Source organism: Falco cherrug, chromosome 1, assembly GCF_023634085.1.
Source record: "Falco cherrug isolate bFalChe1 chromosome 1, bFalChe1.pri, whole genome shotgun sequence".
In the NCBI taxonomy this organism is placed as follows: domain Eukaryota; kingdom Metazoa; phylum Chordata; class Aves; order Falconiformes; family Falconidae; genus Falco; species Falco cherrug.
The window spans coordinates 51,284,404-51,302,373 of record NC_073697.1 but is presented as its reverse complement, the minus strand read 5'-3'; positions in this window follow the sequence as shown (position 1 = coordinate 51,302,373).

The following is a 17,970-nucleotide window of genomic DNA, read 5'->3' as shown; positions in this document are numbered from 1 at the left end:
GAATGTTAATTTCTGCTCCTTTGTGGAAAAACCTGGGCTTAACAGCTCCTACTAACTCACATTGAGTAGTTTCTCTCTTTCTCTGCTTTTTAAAATTCTGTTCTTAACCAAAAGTCTCAATATTCATCTCAGTGCAGAGGATGCACAAGGGTAAGTGCTGCTAGAGCCAGGAATCAGCTAGAGGCTGCTTTTACACAGCACCATCTCTGGGATGCAGCCTGTTGAGCTTCAGCTGACAAAGGCTGCAGCCTAAATCCATGTGTGTGCCACCAGGGCTGGATGGGATCCAGCTCCCCTGGGCAGCCATCCAGCCTGTTTAGTGCTCTCACCTGTGCAGTTGTTGCAGGGCTGCCATGTAGGATCCTTCTTGGTTAAAAAGACATAGCAAACCCAAACACTTTTTTTTTTTTTTTTTTTTCCACTGCATGGAGGATTCTGTGCAGTTTTATGTGCTGGTGAACCATTTCACCCAGCTCACATATATTTACTTTCTATAACATGAGAAGGCTTCTGTACCAGTATAATGATATTGCTGCACCATTGGCAAGGTAGGTAGGGTTGTACACTATAACCGTTTTATTTAAAACAAATTTAAATACCCTCTCAAATAGCAAGTCATAATATTTTTGCCTGAAACAAGGCTAATGGCAGCAATTATTGCTTCTTTACCTGAAAAATGTCTGTGCAGAGAAGTGGAAGAGCTTGCTTTCAGCGGAGCAGGCAACAGACAGCAGCTGTGACTCTGCAGCTGGAGCAAGACTGAATCAATCTGTAGTCTGAAGCACTTTGCAGGTGAGCATCCCAGTCCGGACTGCAAAAACATCCATTTTAGTTCCTTTGTCTTCAGAACAGCCCCGTTTGGTGCTGTTCCTATCTTATGCCAAGAGCCAAGTCATTCCCTGTGCTGCTGCAAGCACAAACGTGCTGTGCAGGTAGAGGTGTCGCAGCTCCCTGTGCAGCTGCACGCCGCTGCTTCGCAGCACTTCAGCTCCGACTGGAGGCCCCGGCAGATCGCCCAGCACAGCAGATGTACGAACAAGGGCTCTGTAGGTGCAGAGCACTGCTTTAACTGCAAAAACATTTTCCTCTTCCTCCTGAAGCCTGGTACAATGAGCTGAGTGACCACAGTTGTGTACCTGGAGCTGGAACAAGATCTTAGTGTCACTGTGTTTTCTGAGTCTGAAGTTAAACCACAGATCTGACCCATTCATAGCTGTGTATGATCACACATGTTTAAGTGCGAGATCTTCTGGGAAACCTGCTGGGAAAAGTTTGGGCTCATTAGATTACTTCAGCCTGTTTTAATCATTGCAGGTGTCCTTTTATCTAGCCACCTTCAGTCCCTTGGTTTAGCTGTACCAACTAAACACCACTTAAAACTTGATTGCTAATACCAAGAGCACAGCACCCCAACGCACTTTAATGGACGCGACTGCCAGCCGCTTTGGGAAAGGCTCTTCTGTGCCCTGGCACTGTTGTGTCAGATCGAGCAACCGCATTCCAGGGGCCAGGCACTGCTTGGTGAATGTGGCTCTGTCCTCACCAGGGTTGTCCAGCCCCAGTAAGTCTTCAGAGTCTCCCATCCCCCCCACACTACACGTGGCTGGTGTACACACCAGCACTGCACCTGGCACAGACACCCACGGAGGGATCCCCCACCCAAAAAGCGTTAGAGCCACAACTGCTGTGAGTCAAAGCAGCCACTGGTGCAGCTGCAAATGGCACTGCAACAGGTGCTGTTAGCCTGCGGTCACAGACCATGCTTAACATGCAACCAAAAACTAGTGAGTGCTGCCCACGTTCATGCCTTCTCCCTGGCACCTTGCTGAGAACAGCTTCCCAGCTTAGCACAGACCTACAACAAAGAAATGATCAGTTATTCTCATTCTCCGACAGACTTCATAAACCAGTATCAGTGTGTGCAAGAGATCGCTCAAAAATGAGGAAGCATGTTTATGTGTGTGCGTGAGCATGGCTGTCCCCTGCCAAAAGGGACAGCAGGGATTTGTCCCCACTCCAGCACTGCTACAGACTGAGCTCTTGCAACCCACCGTTTTGAGTGAGGGTCTGCCTTCTAGCCCCCAAATCCCTGTGGCACACAGTCGTGCTGAACAACACTCAGAGGGTTGCTGAGTTCCTGGGTGGCTGGAGATGGACTGCACCACAGATATTACGCTTGCATAAGTAACATGACTTGCTGTATGGGCAACAGTAGTACAACAGTAATATTTCTCTGCACTACCTACTAGTCATGAAGATGTGCAAAATTCTTCCCAAATTAGCCTTTTTTTCAGAGATTACTCCATATTATTTCAGTTGTTTGAGATACCTTTACAGCTCTAACCCAGTATGCCCCTGCCCGATGGCTGCTGTGCAGCTCATCACTTGCCAGGGCTGGCAGATTCCAGTATCACATCACTCACTGTTTTGTCAAGGCTATAAATGAGAAAAGTGTTCTCCTTATTGCAAAGGAAGTTGATTATAAATTACAGAGGTAAATTTCATATATTGTCTACCCAGCTAGCTAGTGGTATAAACCATCTCAGGTGAGGAAATTTAGGTGACACCTGCCACCGATTGATTGGGGTGTCCTAATTTTTTTGAAATGTATGTTTCCTTTTCCTTTTCCATTAGCATCTAAAACGTTTCCTCTACATTGCTTTGTAATACCCATCCTCACTGAAATTATTTCTTTTTACCACTGTGTGGCACTAAATGCAGCCTTTTTATTACCCACTGAGCCCAAAATTCCATCTATCATTATTGAGACAGAACATAAAGAATTTGTGTTAAGATTTTTAACAAAATCAGCAGTGTTCTTAACGTCATGGCAATTTTATTTCTAAATAAATAGTGCATGTGCCATCGACAGCATTTCACTGGTTGCAGTGGGAGCAGCAGGAGCCGAGGGCCACACAGAGGCTCTGTCTCTTGGGCTTTCAGTAGGGTTTAGTTGCACCATCCCAGACTCACCCTTGTGAGTTTCCCCTTGTTTGTAGCAAATCCTTTGTGCAATTTATTGTAGTATCATTCTACACCACATTGAGATGTCTTTTAAAACATATCTCTTAAGGAGAATGTTGCTTGTCAGCCAAGAGCGCCACCTTATTTTAGTCACTCCATTTTATCTATCGGATTTTTAAAACCATGCTATTCAGCGGTAAAAGCTGTAATTTACCCCATGTTTCACCTTTAATACCTAAACTTCCAGGGTCTGGTGTCTGATACCCACACAATTTCACTTTTTCTGTAATGCCATTTTGCCCGTTTCCCTGATATTGTGCAGGGTTTTTTCTGCACTTGTAGGGTGCTTGAAGACTCAGTTTACACTGCTTATCTGCAGCTCTGCTCACAGCAGCCTGAAGCTGCTTTGTCACCGCTCCACCTTCCAAAGGGTAACAACCAGCTGTGATGAGTTCCAGCATCTTCGCTTCCACGAAGGAGTACCTGAGCCATTACTCTTGCCACCAGCTCAAGTGTGCCATGAAACCAGTGCAATGTTATTTTTCTCGTTGTTCCTGCAGGTCCCAACCGTGCAAACTCTTACACTTGTGTTGAACTCTCGGTAGGCTCCCTGGTCCCACTGGTACCTGTGGGGACACCAGAAGAGCTCAGAGACCGTGCCCAGGAGCACAGGGGTGCTGTGTGCTGGTTTGCTAACCAGAGGGAGCTGTGCATGTTCAGAGCTGCAGAAAGGAGGAAGAAAAGGTGTTTCACTGTGGTGGTTGGTGGTGGTTTGTTTTTTTTTTTTTCTTTTTCCCTGCAGATCTTTCAAAAGCTGTAACTCGGCGATGAATATTCATTTCAATGTAGTACTGAAAATTCAACTGATGACACCTCAGAGACAAAATGATCCAGGAATAAAAGAAATTAACATATAGCTCCCACCTTACCATAGAAAAAAAATGACTTTTCAGAATATATTATTTAACCTAAAAGCATTTGAGAAGAATCACTTTAGTATCTTTCAATCTGTTAATTTTCTTCCCCAGTGTTACTAGTTTTCATTATGAACCCACAGTTTACCCAGAATATACCGTATATTTCATTCCCCAGGTAAACTTTTGTTACTCAAGGTTTGAGCTGCAGAGATGCTAGACCTGGTTTTATACCTACCATTTAACCTCAGCTCTTAGGCCTAAATGTACTATGTAGGATAAGATAGTATAAGAAACAGTATAGGCAGCCGTAAGAGAAAGGAAAAGACAGGACAAAGAACAGCTCAGCAAATACGAGCTAACAATTGCAGACGGTGCATGTTTGACTTAGTTATGTCAACAGAAAATAAAAGATATGGGAATGGATATCACCAGAGAACAATGATATAGGAAATCATAACCTGTGATGAGTTTCAAATTAGGGAAGGCTTAAAGACAGAGGTCAGAAAGTCAGCTAAGCAGCAAAGCAGCCAGCAGGTATTTTTGTTACACAGAAAAAATAAATTTGTATTAACAGTAGATACCTTCTACAGATCAAGGTACTCCAGCATCTATAGTTGCCATTTTGAAAAGTGGTGGGATACTGTTAAGGCTCTTCAGTTTTTAAAATGTCACATTGAAACCTTGTTTCTGAGTGTATATACAGGAGAAAATAGGAATAATGTTACTAACCCTGAAGTCACTTGTGGTCACTTACATTGAGGTTTTAACTCAAAAAGTTCCTCATTATTTTACCTTTCAGGTTCACTGGGGCTCATGTTAAAAAACAGTTCACCCAGCCAAACATAGCGTTCATCTCCCCAGTAAACCCAGTTTGGGGCTGGAAACTGGACATTCCTCCCTACAAGCCCTCCGAGCATCCCATGCTAACAATGTGCACCTTCAACACTTGACCTCCAGTGCCAAGACCAAACTCCTTACAAAATACATTTTAGCTGCTGGTTTCCTTATAAAAGGTGGGTAGAGGAGGAGGAGGAGATGTTACCTATCTTTTATGCAACAGTCTTACCATGAAACGCTCCTGTAGGAGCTGGGAAATAGCATTCAAACCTTTCCTCAGCTGAAACCCACACACACCAGCTCAGTGCGCTACGTAGCAGGAGCTGGGGTAGCAGGAGGTCCAGGGAACCTGCCACCAGCTCCCTCCGTCGTGTCAGGGACCAGTGAGGCTGAGGAGGCCTGGAAAAGGGTGCATGAGAAGTAGCACATGTCTGTAGTCTGGTAGATAGAGCACAAGCTGGTAGTGCAGGTGTCTGTGTCCCAGATACACTGTAAGGGCAGGTTTTATATTTTAGTTAATAACTATTTAATACAAAAACCAGAGCTGGCATAACTGAAAAGATACCCTTTGACAGGCGAGCACCCAGGCCATTGAATGGCAGAGCTATGGTCGCTGCTTTGGTCCTCTCTCTTGGACCACATTCTCTGCAACAGGCTGAAAAGGTCTCAGCAGGGGAGAAGAAGGAGCATCTCCTCTTTCTCCTTGTCCTCGTCCCCTTCCTCATCATCCTCCTCACCCTCCTCCCTGAGGGAGCATGTCCTCCTCCTCCCTGTAAAATGGTGTGAAATGGCAGGTGGATGCTCAGCCCATCACCAGCAGAGTGGAAGCCCTGCTGGCACATCTCCCCCACCTTAACCACTCAGCAGTGCTTGGCAAAGCTCTTAAATGAAAAAAACAAAACAAAACAAAAAAAAAAAAAACCAAAAAACCACACCAAAAAATCTGCCTCCTACTCAGGTACCTGGAGGGAAGGACTGAGATCTCTATTTTGCTAAGGAGGGTTCAAAGCTGCAGCCCAGGTGAGGTTCGGAGCTTGTCCTGTGTCCTCTGGGACACCACCTGCTGCCTGTGTGCATGCAGATCCCCAGCAGACGGGTTTGTGCTTTTGGGTCCCCTTCTGAGATACCTTCCCCATGCACTGGGAGCAGGGCCTTGGGGTTTAGCACAGGTTTCTGCAGTCTGCTCAGATCCACCCACCTGGAAATTAGTCATTCCAGCAGCTAATTGACTACGCTTTTGTACAGCTTTTCCAGGCCATTTTCTCCCCCAGACTCATTCCTTTTTTTTGCCTTCCTAGTCAATATGGGTTTTTTTTACTCCTGTACCAACATGAAAACCTCTGGGTCACAGCTCCATTCTGGAAGCTGCTCATCATTTGAAAGGAAAGAAAACTTCATTTTTTTAAGGACACAGCTCTGCTGCTCTCAATAGGTGCACATACCATACTTTGCTGCAGGACTAGGCACCAGAATATTCTATAAATATTAATTTATCTTAGTAATTAGTAGTAGATGTTGCCTAGTAAACCTTTCCATTATATCCAAATAAATGTACTGATTTCCTTTTCCCTCGTGATTTTATAGCTTCCTATTTAGATGCAATTGCCTATATCATTTTCTTTTGTTTTATGACAGGCAGAAGTAGGTCTCTAAAGTATTAGGTAGCTATTCACTGTTGCAATCAGAAAGAACAAAACGTTTCTGAAAAGAAATGGGTAAGAAAACTGAGCAGCAATGTGCTGCAGGAGCCAGGAACTTCCTCTCCAGGATGTAAGTACAAGCACAGAGAGACTGAAGCAACCTGCAGATAACTGCCACGGTTTTAGCCTTGCTCCATTGTAGGGTTTAAATCTGATGGTTTGGAATCCCAGGATGGTGGGTTTGCTTTGGAAGCATTTTAATGTTCAAATATTTATTCTCTCTTAGTGCCGTGAAATCCTTGTTATAGTGATTGTAGCTCCCTTCTTTCTCTTCATTTGCAAACCCTACTCTGTAATTTAAGTCTGTGATGCTTTGACCAAGTAGCTTTGGATGAAGATGTTCTGGAAGCCACCAATACATCACAAAAGTAAATTTTGTGTTTTTAAATTAACTTCCTCACCTATGCTGACCTTAGACAGTTCAATTTCCCCATACTTTCCATGAGATTTCCTCTGTTAGTGTCAAGTTAATAGGTTTAAAAGGCCAATCAGTAAAACCTGCAGAACAGGTAAAAGGGCAAAGACCCTGTGCCCTCTGCTGCTTTTTCTGCAGGTACTAAGAGGCCTGTCTGAAATGAATATTTAATCTCCCATGACAAAACCAACTTCTTCCTCCCCATCACTGATATCCCAAAGGAAACAGGTGAGAGAAAGAGAAAGCCCAGAGATGCAGCTATAGGAGAGCTGGAAATGATAGAATAATATTATATATTTTATGATAATATATTATATATAATAATAATAAATAATTAAAAAAATAAATCCCAAGTATATCAGGGATGATGCTAGTTGGTCTCTGAGAGCCCTGTAGTCACAGGCAAAGATGCATGTCTTACCTGGGGCTTAGCCTGCAGCTGGGGCTGGGAGAAAGGGAAAGCCCAAAGCTGCAGTTTTAAGGTGCTGGAAAGCACCTTCTAGAGTTAACTTGGGGCTGCTGCTTGATTTCACTACTGCAGAATATGTGGTCTGAACACAGAGCTGGGTGCGCGGCCAAGTGCCACCTTACACTCCAAATTCACAGGGATGCTGAAAGCCTCTCACTTCTTAGGCTGGAGTTGTTCCCAGCCACCACCTCAGAGGCAGGAGGATTTTAGTCCAGTTTTGGCCAGGGTAAGTGCAATTCCTACAAGCCCAGCTACTGCCCTACTGGTCTTTCAGTACGAAGACTGTCGGCTTTCTCACATCACGAGGCAGCAGCAGATCCTCGCTGACAGTCTGCCCTTGCTAGCAGACTCTGCAGGCACATTGCCTCATCTCCACGAGCTGGAGAGGCAGGGAAGATAACAAAGGGCAGGATAAAGCCAAGGCAGTGCAGCGGGGTGAGGCAGACTGCAGAAAAGGGCCCTTTCCCCCAGCTCTATTTGAGCTGTATCCTTGTTTTACCCTGCTTTCCACATTTCCCCTCCTTTTCCTGTTTTCTTCCTGCCCAAATAGGAAGGAGCTTTTTAGTGGAAAGATGCTCTGTGGTGTATTTTGTAAATAATAAACCAAAGCATTTCGCTGCTGCTAAGTCCCCCAAAATCAAGTAAAAGAACTGTCCTCTTCTTGACAGAGGCGGCTGCTATTTTGGCTCACGGTTCAGGCAGCACAACGTAGTCCTTTCTACCAAGTCTTGCACTGCTGTGTGGCAGCTCAGTCTTTCAGCTCTCAGAGAATGAACACATTAGGAACTGAATATAAGCAATGTTTTCTTCCAATTTGCTCAGGCTATGCCCAATTACTTTATTAATGGACTGGTTTGCAGCAGGGTTCAGATAAAACAAAGCTGTGCTTTAGGTTTGGTTTTGCAGTCCTCCCAGTTTTTACAGCAATAAGAACGAAGCAATGTTAACTTTCTTTCTGTGGGATATTGTCTGCAGAAGCATTAGCTAAAGATCTCTCTATGGGCAGCCTGTCCTCTGCAGAGCTCAATGCTAATGAAAGCGGAAGGACAAATAATTTAATTTCTCTGATACCTTTGATTAGGAAAGGATGGCTCTTCAAGAGACAGTTCAAAAGCTTTGCATATCTGTTTAATAATTTTGGGGGTGATAATGAGTGCAGTGCTTCCCTGCACCAAGCAGGTCCAGGGTCCATTTGGTTCTCCTCCTGCAATCCCACTTTCAGATTAAATTCTCCTCCACAGGAGTGTTTCATACACTCGGGAAAGCTGTGGGAAGGCTCTTTAGAGAGATGCAGGGGATCTCTCGACCTGTAGTCTGGTGTATCAGGAATGTGGTTGTGAACAGCAGCATGCAGGCAGTGATAACTGTGCCTCAGAAAACATTGAGCAAGGCTGCTAACCCCTAAACGGGAAGGGGAGACAAGTATCACCCCCACCACCCACTGCCCAGATGAGGCCTTGAGAGTCTGGACAACATGATAGGAAGAGGAGGTAGCTTGACATAGGTTTCTACTTTTGTAAAGCAAAATTTTGGCCACTTTCATACTTTGCCTCTCAGAGATTAAAACATCCAACATGTGCTTGGAAAAGCTTTCTGTAGAAGTCAGTGCAGGCAGAGCCATCACATGCAGAGCAGTAAAAGACACACTGGAAGGCTGCTGTCTTGTGAGATGATGTCTGGAGCCTGCTATGAACTGGCCCCATGCCTGGATGGAGACTCAGCAGTGCTGCATGCTGTCCCCTCCACAGACTTCTCTGTAACTCGAGGAGGTCATCTTCAAACCAAAGGTTTTAGCAGTGGCTACTAGCTGCTGGGCTCTGTAACTGGTGGTGTGATCTCTACCTTTATTAAAATCTACCTGTTCTTTGAAAGAATCATCTTCAAATAAACATAAATCAATTATTAGTGTATTTACTGTCCTGTGGAGCTTATTACTGTATTTCTTATGCTTTTTTTTTTTTTTTAAGACTTGGGCTTCATATAGCATTGTAAAAATAAACCAGAAAACTGGGGTTTTGTACTGTCTGGGGAGAGCTAATAGGTCTAGCTGTTTTGCAATATCTTTTTTTTTTTTAATTTTTTTGCAAAAACAATTTTATTTTTTTGCAAAAACTTCCCTTGAATTTTTCTTTTTTTTTTTGTTTTGGCCTTTGAAAATGTACATAGTACTGAAGCACAGCTAGAAAAGAACATAAGAAGAAAAGGAGAACGCACAGAGCTGGTAAGTGTCACACTTTATAACCACATGATCTTCTCAAACAGCATCAAATGTGAGCTATATCTGGGGACCAGAGGCAGTGGCCCTCCTCCTGCCCGGCTACAGGAATGTTTATATACGGTCATCAGACAAGAAGTGGACCTTGGCAGAAAGGTGTGGGGATTAAGATTCTTGCTGGGAAAAGCCCTCAAAGTGATTTGAAAAAAGTGCTGCGTCCCCAATTCCAGTTGATAGCAATGAGTACTAAGTTTCACAATTGGTCAACAATATGGAGTGATAGAAGACAATTCATAACACACAAAAGAGCCTTAGATGCCTTCTTATAGGATATCTTTTGTTCTCTATTTACATAGTGCCTTTGTTTCAAAGTACAAATGAGGGATAACAGCAATGAAACAGAAAGCAATACTTGACAATGAAAGCAAACAAGCCATCAGCTCTGGATCTCAAGTGAGAACAATAGGTTGGGCTTGCAGAGGAAAAGAAAAGATCAAGACAGAGAAGCAGCATAAAAGAAAGAAAATAGATTCCTATGGCTATATTTTGAGATGAAATTGTGAATGATAAGGAGGTCCTTTTTTGCTGCATCACCTTGAGGTAAGATGCAGAGACCACATCTACTTTTCTTTGAAAACCACCTTTGCTGGTGATGATGCCTCAGTCTGCAATACCCCATTGTGATGGATGCTGCAAGTTTTAAATCATCTGCAGAGTACGTCTACCTTGCACTGATGTGCCTGCCCTTCTGCAGTACTTAGCAAAATCATTTTGCTTCGGTTTTGTCCCTCAAATACCTGAATCGTCCATGCCCTTTGCTCCCCTCCTTCCCCAAGGAGATTCTGCATCACCTTTGTCATCATCTACCTACCACCAGGAGAACTGGTACCCCTTTTCTCCCCTCCATGCTCTCCTATATGGTGTCTAGGGCTTATCTTCCTCTTCCCCAGGAACAGTCTGCAGCTGATGGAATCACTGCAGCAGCCAGGAAGACAGCAGAAGATGATGTGGAAAAAAGGACTTTTCTAGAGAGCATGGGGATGAGATGAGGATAGGGATGAGGAGGATCACCTTTCAGGGCATTAAACTAAGACAGCAGTCAGGAAGGATCAAACCCCTTCATTGTTGTCCAAATAAAACCAAATCATTAATTTCCATAGGCCACAGGTGAAGAAGTGCTATGTACAACCAGCAGCTGAAGGACTGAAGGCAGTGGCCTTGTTGTCCTGCAGTCAGTTCTATCCTGACACTCCGGATAGAAGTGGACTCTGTCTTCCCAGTCCACCCTGGAAAACCCTGAAAGCAAATGCTTCAGGACACATGGAGTAATACAGGGCCTCAAGATATGTGAGAGGTTCTGCAAAAGACAGGCAATGTTAGCAGAGACATTGCTGACTTCGGCCTTCTAAAAGCCCAGGAATTAAAATTATAATTAGTAGCTGTGCCAACAGGTTTTGGCTCCACTTAACAAGACCACTCCAACAAAGTCCTGAGCCTTCATTTTCTTTCCATACTGTCTTCTGCAAGATCAAGGACTATTTGCTGCAACAGGCTGGCCACTGACCTACATAGAAAAGCAAAGCTCGATGCAAAAAAAGGCAAAGCTGAACTTCCTTTTTAAAAATAATCTAAGTTTAGAAACAATTTAGATGCTGGTGTAGCCATATGACTCCAGAGCCTAAAGCCAGTGGTTTAATCTGTACCTGGCTCTTGGCAGACTGTGTGCTACTGCTAATTTTGCATCTAAAAAAAGCCTCTATTTAAGGTATTACTAGTTCTGAATGGCAGAGGCATAGATGGAGGCACAACCCCCCCCATATTTCTTAATATGTAACAGTCTCTAAACCCAGTATTTTGTATTAATTTAAAGAGGTCTGCTCTAATTTATGCATACTGCCCAGCCCAAAGGAGGTTCAAGTTCCCGACCTAGGCCTCCAGGCAGTACAGCAAGATAATGTTAATAATATCTCTCATTATATGTCTTTTAACAGTTTTCAGGGCTGAGATCTTCCAAACTGTTCAGTGTTGGTCTAACTCTGATCTTGTTGCTCCCAGTGACAGAGGCATTCATTTAAAATAGATCCCAATATGAATATATAATTTGGGACATAGAAGTACATTTTTTTCTACTCTTATGGAGTAATATTTTGCTTGTTAAATGGCATTAACTCAGTCTTCTGCCAGCCCTGAAATTATTCCTGTAGATCCTATATTCATCTTGCTGTTCTTCGAAGTGGTTGATGTTTGATGATCCGAGCATATAGTCAATCTTATAATTTCTTAATTTGTATCTGGAGATTTTTAACTGCAACTTATGACATACCTAGTCAAAAAACTCCTTACATGTGAGAAACTACTGGCCATCCATTTTGTGATCGAACACATAAAGCAAGATTAGTGATCATCTGTAGCTCAGCTGTTATTTTTACTGGGTTATCAAAGCCCTGGGGAGGATTTTGTAAAGCTATTTAGCCTGAAGGAAGGGATTAAAGAGGTTTCTCCCCATGAAACATCTGTTGCAAATGTACTTTCTAATATTCAGAGCAGAATGGTAAAATTAATCAGAAAGAAGAAGAGTGTCTTCGCTGTTCAGCAGCTGTACTCTCTGCCCAGCCATCCCATGGGTCAACCCAGTGTTTCTGTCCTAGCCCGAAGCAGAAGCTTGCCCCACCACTACAGAACAGAGGACTTCTTTGGATGCTGTGCCCCTCAACACCTTGATGGATTACTTCAGCTTTTCCCTCAAGCTCTCTTCCCTTTTGTCAATTAGTGAGAAACTAGGACTTAAAGTGACTGTTATAGTCAGAAAGGCCAACCATCCATGATCTCTTTCTCTTCTTGCCCTAATTCCCAGACTCTACACTCATGCTTTTGTGGTATATGCATTGCACACACGTCTTTTTCCCCAAACAGGTACCTGCTGGAACAGTGCAAAAACATGCCTACTTCAAGCAATAGCTGATTATTTTCCCAAATAGAGCCCATCATCTAAATCCCTCTATTTGTGTGATTTTAAAAAAAAAAAAAATCTGTGCTTCTGTGCTCACTAAAAAACCAAACATTAGAATAGAATGTTAAGCAAACTTGGGTACTACCAGTTCTGATACAGATGCAGCTGTTTCGTGTACCTTTTTTCTCCTCTCATATGGCTCTTTCAAGCCCAGTTATCCCAGCCTCAGGATAAAGCTTGTACTCTAGGGGCAAGGATAACTTTTTTTCTCCAGTAGCAGATAGGACTAGGTTGTGCTATGCTTTTACTGCTTATAGTATTGCTTTCTATAATATGTCAGGGGAAAGGAGATATCTAGTAATAAGCAAGCAGAGCAATATATACTGTGCAAACTTAAGTGCTAAAAAAAGTTGAATAAAACCAAATTCTTAGTTTATTCTCCTGGTTCGTGTATAGGAGATTTTCAGAGACATTGAGAAGATCAGATCTGACGATTCTCATTCTTAGTGCTTTTTTATTATTATCATGGAGTTTAAGGAAACAGTCTGATTGTTTTTTTTTAAAGCAAAAAGAGTAATTTAATTCTTCACCTCTGTGTAAAGGGTGGAAGAATGATATACTCACGCTTATAGATGCTGGAGTTAGTAAACTGAAGATTTAGGATGGTGGAGGAATGGCTTACTGGTAGCATCAAAGTAGTGGCCTAATCAGAGCCATAAGTGACACTGATCACACTCCATTTCTGTCCTCAGTTTATCCAGACAGGTGACAGAACCCTTAAAAAACACATCATTGTCGCTGGTGATGATGATATTCCACCAAATGCAAGGAGTAACACAACTATGGTGGCTGCTGAATGCTTGGCAGGACATACCTAGCCTTGTCACTCTGGGATCCCAGCTCAGAGGAAAAGGACTGAATTGTCTCATTTTCCTGGGCCAAGTTCACCTGCTCCAGGTGAGCTGCTGCCAGCAGACATGAGTGCAGCAGCAGTGGTGAGGCAATGATGCACCTACTACGCATGTGCTAAGAAATAATGAAGCAAGGATACTAAGGCAAAAATACTAAAGATGAATACTTGGGGAGCTCCCAGGAGGGCTCAGGACTTACACCCTGCTGTGATTCAGGAATGGAAGAGGTTTCTTCTTACAGACCCAGGCTGTGGCAACAGAAAGGAGAACAGAAATTTTTAAAAGGCTGTTTCAGGTTGATATATAGAAGAGTTAGAGAAAGAATTTCTGGTGCTGAGTATGAGGACAAGGTCATAAATAAGAAGGCAGACAGTAAAACAACAGCAATTGCCTGCGCCTAATGGTATAAATTGCAACTCAAATATTAACTGGTATAGGTATACCAGCCAAGCTTTTCTACTATGGCATGGGCTCAAAAATGTTCTTAAGCACTTCACTTGGTTGAGGTTGTACCAGAAATCCTGGTGAATACATCCTGAAACCTGAGAGTGGATACAGGGATCAAATGACCAGGATTTCTTTCCAAGGGAATGAGGAAGGGGTGACCAGACTTTTCCCATCACTAGTATGCACAGGCTATGTCACGGTAATTTGGGAGTCTACTTTCAGCACCTTTTCAGACCTTCTGGTAGAGAATAACAAAATAGTGAAACATGTGAGCTTTTGCCTACTAAAAACTGGAGTAAATCTGGACTAATGTCTCGGGAGCCACAAACCAGCCTGTAAATAAGTGCTGAAAACCTGGGCTATATTAGAACCGGTGATACGTGATTAAAAAAAGCTATCATTCCCCTCAGCCTCTGTGCCCACGTCCAGGTGACAAGTTCCCCCCTCTGCGGTGATGGCTGGGACACAGCAGTTGACTTGGCAACTGCTGCTGCAATAAAATATTTTCCCTCCAAATCAGAAAGTATGAAAAACATACCGGCAAAATGCACCCTGGATTTTTCTCATGTAATAAATCTGCTTTTGTATTTAAAGACCATACTTCTTCCCCTGGCAGAACATAACTGTGGAATATTTCTTTCCTCAGAAGACACTGTACCAGCCCGATTTCTGGAGAGCCAGTGAAGGGGCCATGCAGAAGTGCAAAAGAGGAGCTTTGTGCAGGTCCCTGCTGGTGGAGGCACAGATGTTCAAGGGACATCCATGGGCTTTGCTGAAGATACTGCCAAGAGCAAGCCATTATACAGGTTGCAGAGTCAGCTGGTTAATGGAGGATAGAGGTCTGCCAAGCCCTCCCTACCCTGGGAAAAGGACTGTCACTCAGTCATGTCAAAAATTTCCTGCATTCCCCACAGTGCATGGGCTCCCACTTGGCCCAAGGCAGGTGAGAGCATTTACTCACACTGTAAGACCCCTACAGAATCTACACAGGCTGTTGTGACCTGCTTTTAAAGTAATTTTCACTCAAGCTATTCAGATAATGCCTTCTGTTGAGGGGTGTGTCTATAAGAAAGAAGCTAAGACAATTTCCAGGTACACCCTGCCTTTTGGGGGCTGCTGCCTGGCTTTAGAGGACATGGAGCTGTTCCCTGAAAGGAGTAACCAGAAATAACTACAGCCTCACATGACATTTGCAGCCAAGCCTCAAACACAGATGACAAATATCTTGCCTTGAATATAATCTTGGCTTTTCTATTTAATAAATGCATCTATTAACTAATTATTGGCTGGTGGTTACACAGCACTCCCAAGCACTGCAGAATCGGGATTCGTGCTGTGAATGGTAGCTGCCTCTTTTTCCTACATTTTTTGCAAAATAACTCTGGGGAGGCAGGCAGAGAAGCAAAACATCTGAAACGCATTTAATTAGATAAGCTGAATCTGCAATGTAGAATTTGGAAACTGGCCAGGTTCAGGATGGTTAATTCAGTAATCTGGCTGGGTGATAGCAGACTCTGCTGATTTATGTGTGAATCAATTGCTGCTCTTCTGGGTTTCCCTTTCCCCTCCAGCCCAGTAATTCATCCGACCACCCCTTCTCCCATCTAAAGCTTCTGGGGTTTTTCACATTGCCATCCCTCTGCCCTGAAACACGCATACACTTGCTTTTTCAGGACCGGTTTTGCAGGGGTAGAGAAATACAGGTGCACAGATTAGCCAAGCCATTGCACTCACTGGGTAACAGGGCCACGGAGGAGATGACTTCCCAGGTCCCCAGTCCTATGGGATTTCTGCTGTAGCTTCTGAACTAAGAAGCTCCCTTTTCAAAGGGAGGGAAGAGGGCTCTGTATATCTCCTGCTGTTCCCCTCACTGAGACTTATTTCCCTGTAAGCGGGCTGTAGAAATAAAGAAATCAAATGAACAATACAACTGGCACAAGCTGAGAAGCTTCTTAAAGCAGCTCCAGGGCCAATCACAGTCATTGATATAGCCTGAATTAGCAGCACCATGTGTGTGTCAAAGGGTACCCTGACAAACAAACACCGATTATCCTTCATGTTGGCAAAGTAATATCTGGGAGAAGTTTGCACAGTATTATAATCTAGAACTCAAGGCGTCTGTGGCCCTTGCCTAGGTAATTGCATCCAAACTGTAGACTGCTCACAGGCTGAGCTTAATTCACTAGAAACCCAGTCACCATCTTTTAATATTGTCTGAAAAGTGCTGGAAGTGTGTCACATCCCCTGCATGCTCATATCTGGGGGCCAGAGACAAAACCCAAGCTGGTCCCTCAGGCTGAGGGCAGCAGGGAAGGGGCAGAGCTCCCAATGAGCACAGTGATGACTTCTGCTGCTGGAGGGAGGAGGGAGATTGGGAGCTTGGGGTGGGGGGCAGGGGGGAAATGTCTTTGATGGAGCACAGAAACCGAAGAGTCTTCAATTCTTGAAGCTGCACAACAGATTAAAAAGAGGACTCGCTGCATGGCATTTTTTCTATCAACAGCAAACTGCTGGCCAGCCACTGTGAAAGGAAACTCATCAGTTTGCTTACAGTATCACCTGGAGCTCTAAAATAATTTTTCTGTAGCTAGAAAATATTTGGGCTTAACTGACACTGGTAGTGCTGCAACCCCAGGGAAAAATATGATGAGGGAGGGGGAGACAGGGCTGAAACTGCAGGAGGCAGAGACGTGCTGTGTTTGCACAGCAGGCTGCTGGTCCCTGAGCAGCCTGTAATCACTCCTGCTACCTCGCAGAGCAGGTACTCGATGTGTGCGTGCTGAATGTGGCTTAGTAACACATCTGTGCTCCAGAGGATGCTTCAGTTTCATTGGCCTATGAGCAAGAATCAAGTCATGTCTTAAAAATAAATATTTTTTGAATGACAGAACATGTGAAGGCTGATTTCAGAGGGCTTTGTGTGCTGGGTTGGGTTATTATGTGTGTAATAAGGTGCAGGCAGTGACTGAAGCATTTCCTGCAGCTCTCTCCTCCCTCACATGAATTCCCTGGTACATACGTATATGCTTTCACAGTGTAATCTGGCTTTCTTCGAGGAGTACTCATTTTTGTCTGTACTCTTGCCTAAGTTTTGCAAAGCTGTAGAAGCAGGCTGTCTTTGAGACGTCTAACACTCAATTCCTTTTGGTTTAAAAGTTTGGGTTTCCATTTTGGGGAAACAGTTGTGGTGTCGCTCCACTGAGGGAGGGCTTTTTAAAAGCCCGATGTCTGACATCCCTTCAATTAATCATACTTCCCAAAAAAGTTTATTTAATATGTCAGAGCTAAACAAAAGTGCAAATATGTCATGCACATGCAATATAAATCACCTATTCAATTCTAATAGCATTCAAGCCTCATGAAATTCCTTTGCTGGTAACTGGACCTATTAGCTGAGAACATTCTGCATAAATCTAGTTTCTTCAAATCAGAACTGAATCCATTCTTTGGTGACAGGGCAGGGAAGGGAGCCTATATCTTACCATTTTTAATAACAGAACAAGAAATAACTCTTTTTCTAGGATTCTCCAGTATTTTTCACAACTGATACCTTTTCTTCTTTCAAAGTAAATATATCGCTCTTTTGCTGGTTGAAATATGAAGCCAAAGAATCTATATTAATTTCATAATTTAAAGCTGAAAAAACCACCTGTAATCTAAGATGCTAACAAGAATAGATAGTGGACCAGCATCAAGGTTTCCACTGTGATTTGACTCTTGCTGTGTGCCTGCTCTCCAGGCAGTTCTTTGACTACAAAGGCTGGAGTGAAAGCATTGCCTTTATACCACCGTGTATGAGTGCACTTCTGCTCAAGCGAGTTTAGCTGTGAACACATAGTGACTCCATTTCTTCTGACAGATGTTTCACTATTTGTCTCACCAACATATACCAGCATCTTTTCTGCAGAACAGTCACTCCCATTCCTGGTCCTGCATGTGATGTGCACATGTATGCAGCCCAAAGCAATAAACACCCCAAAGCAAGAAACTGATGAAGTAATAAGCAAAACCAAATGGCATAAAATGCAGGTACTGTAGGAATACACTGAGATTGGAATTCTTTAATTTGCAGTTCATTTACAGCCAATTCTGGCTAATTTCCATCAAATCTGAGAAGCAGCTCCAGAAGTCACTGGTGGGACTGA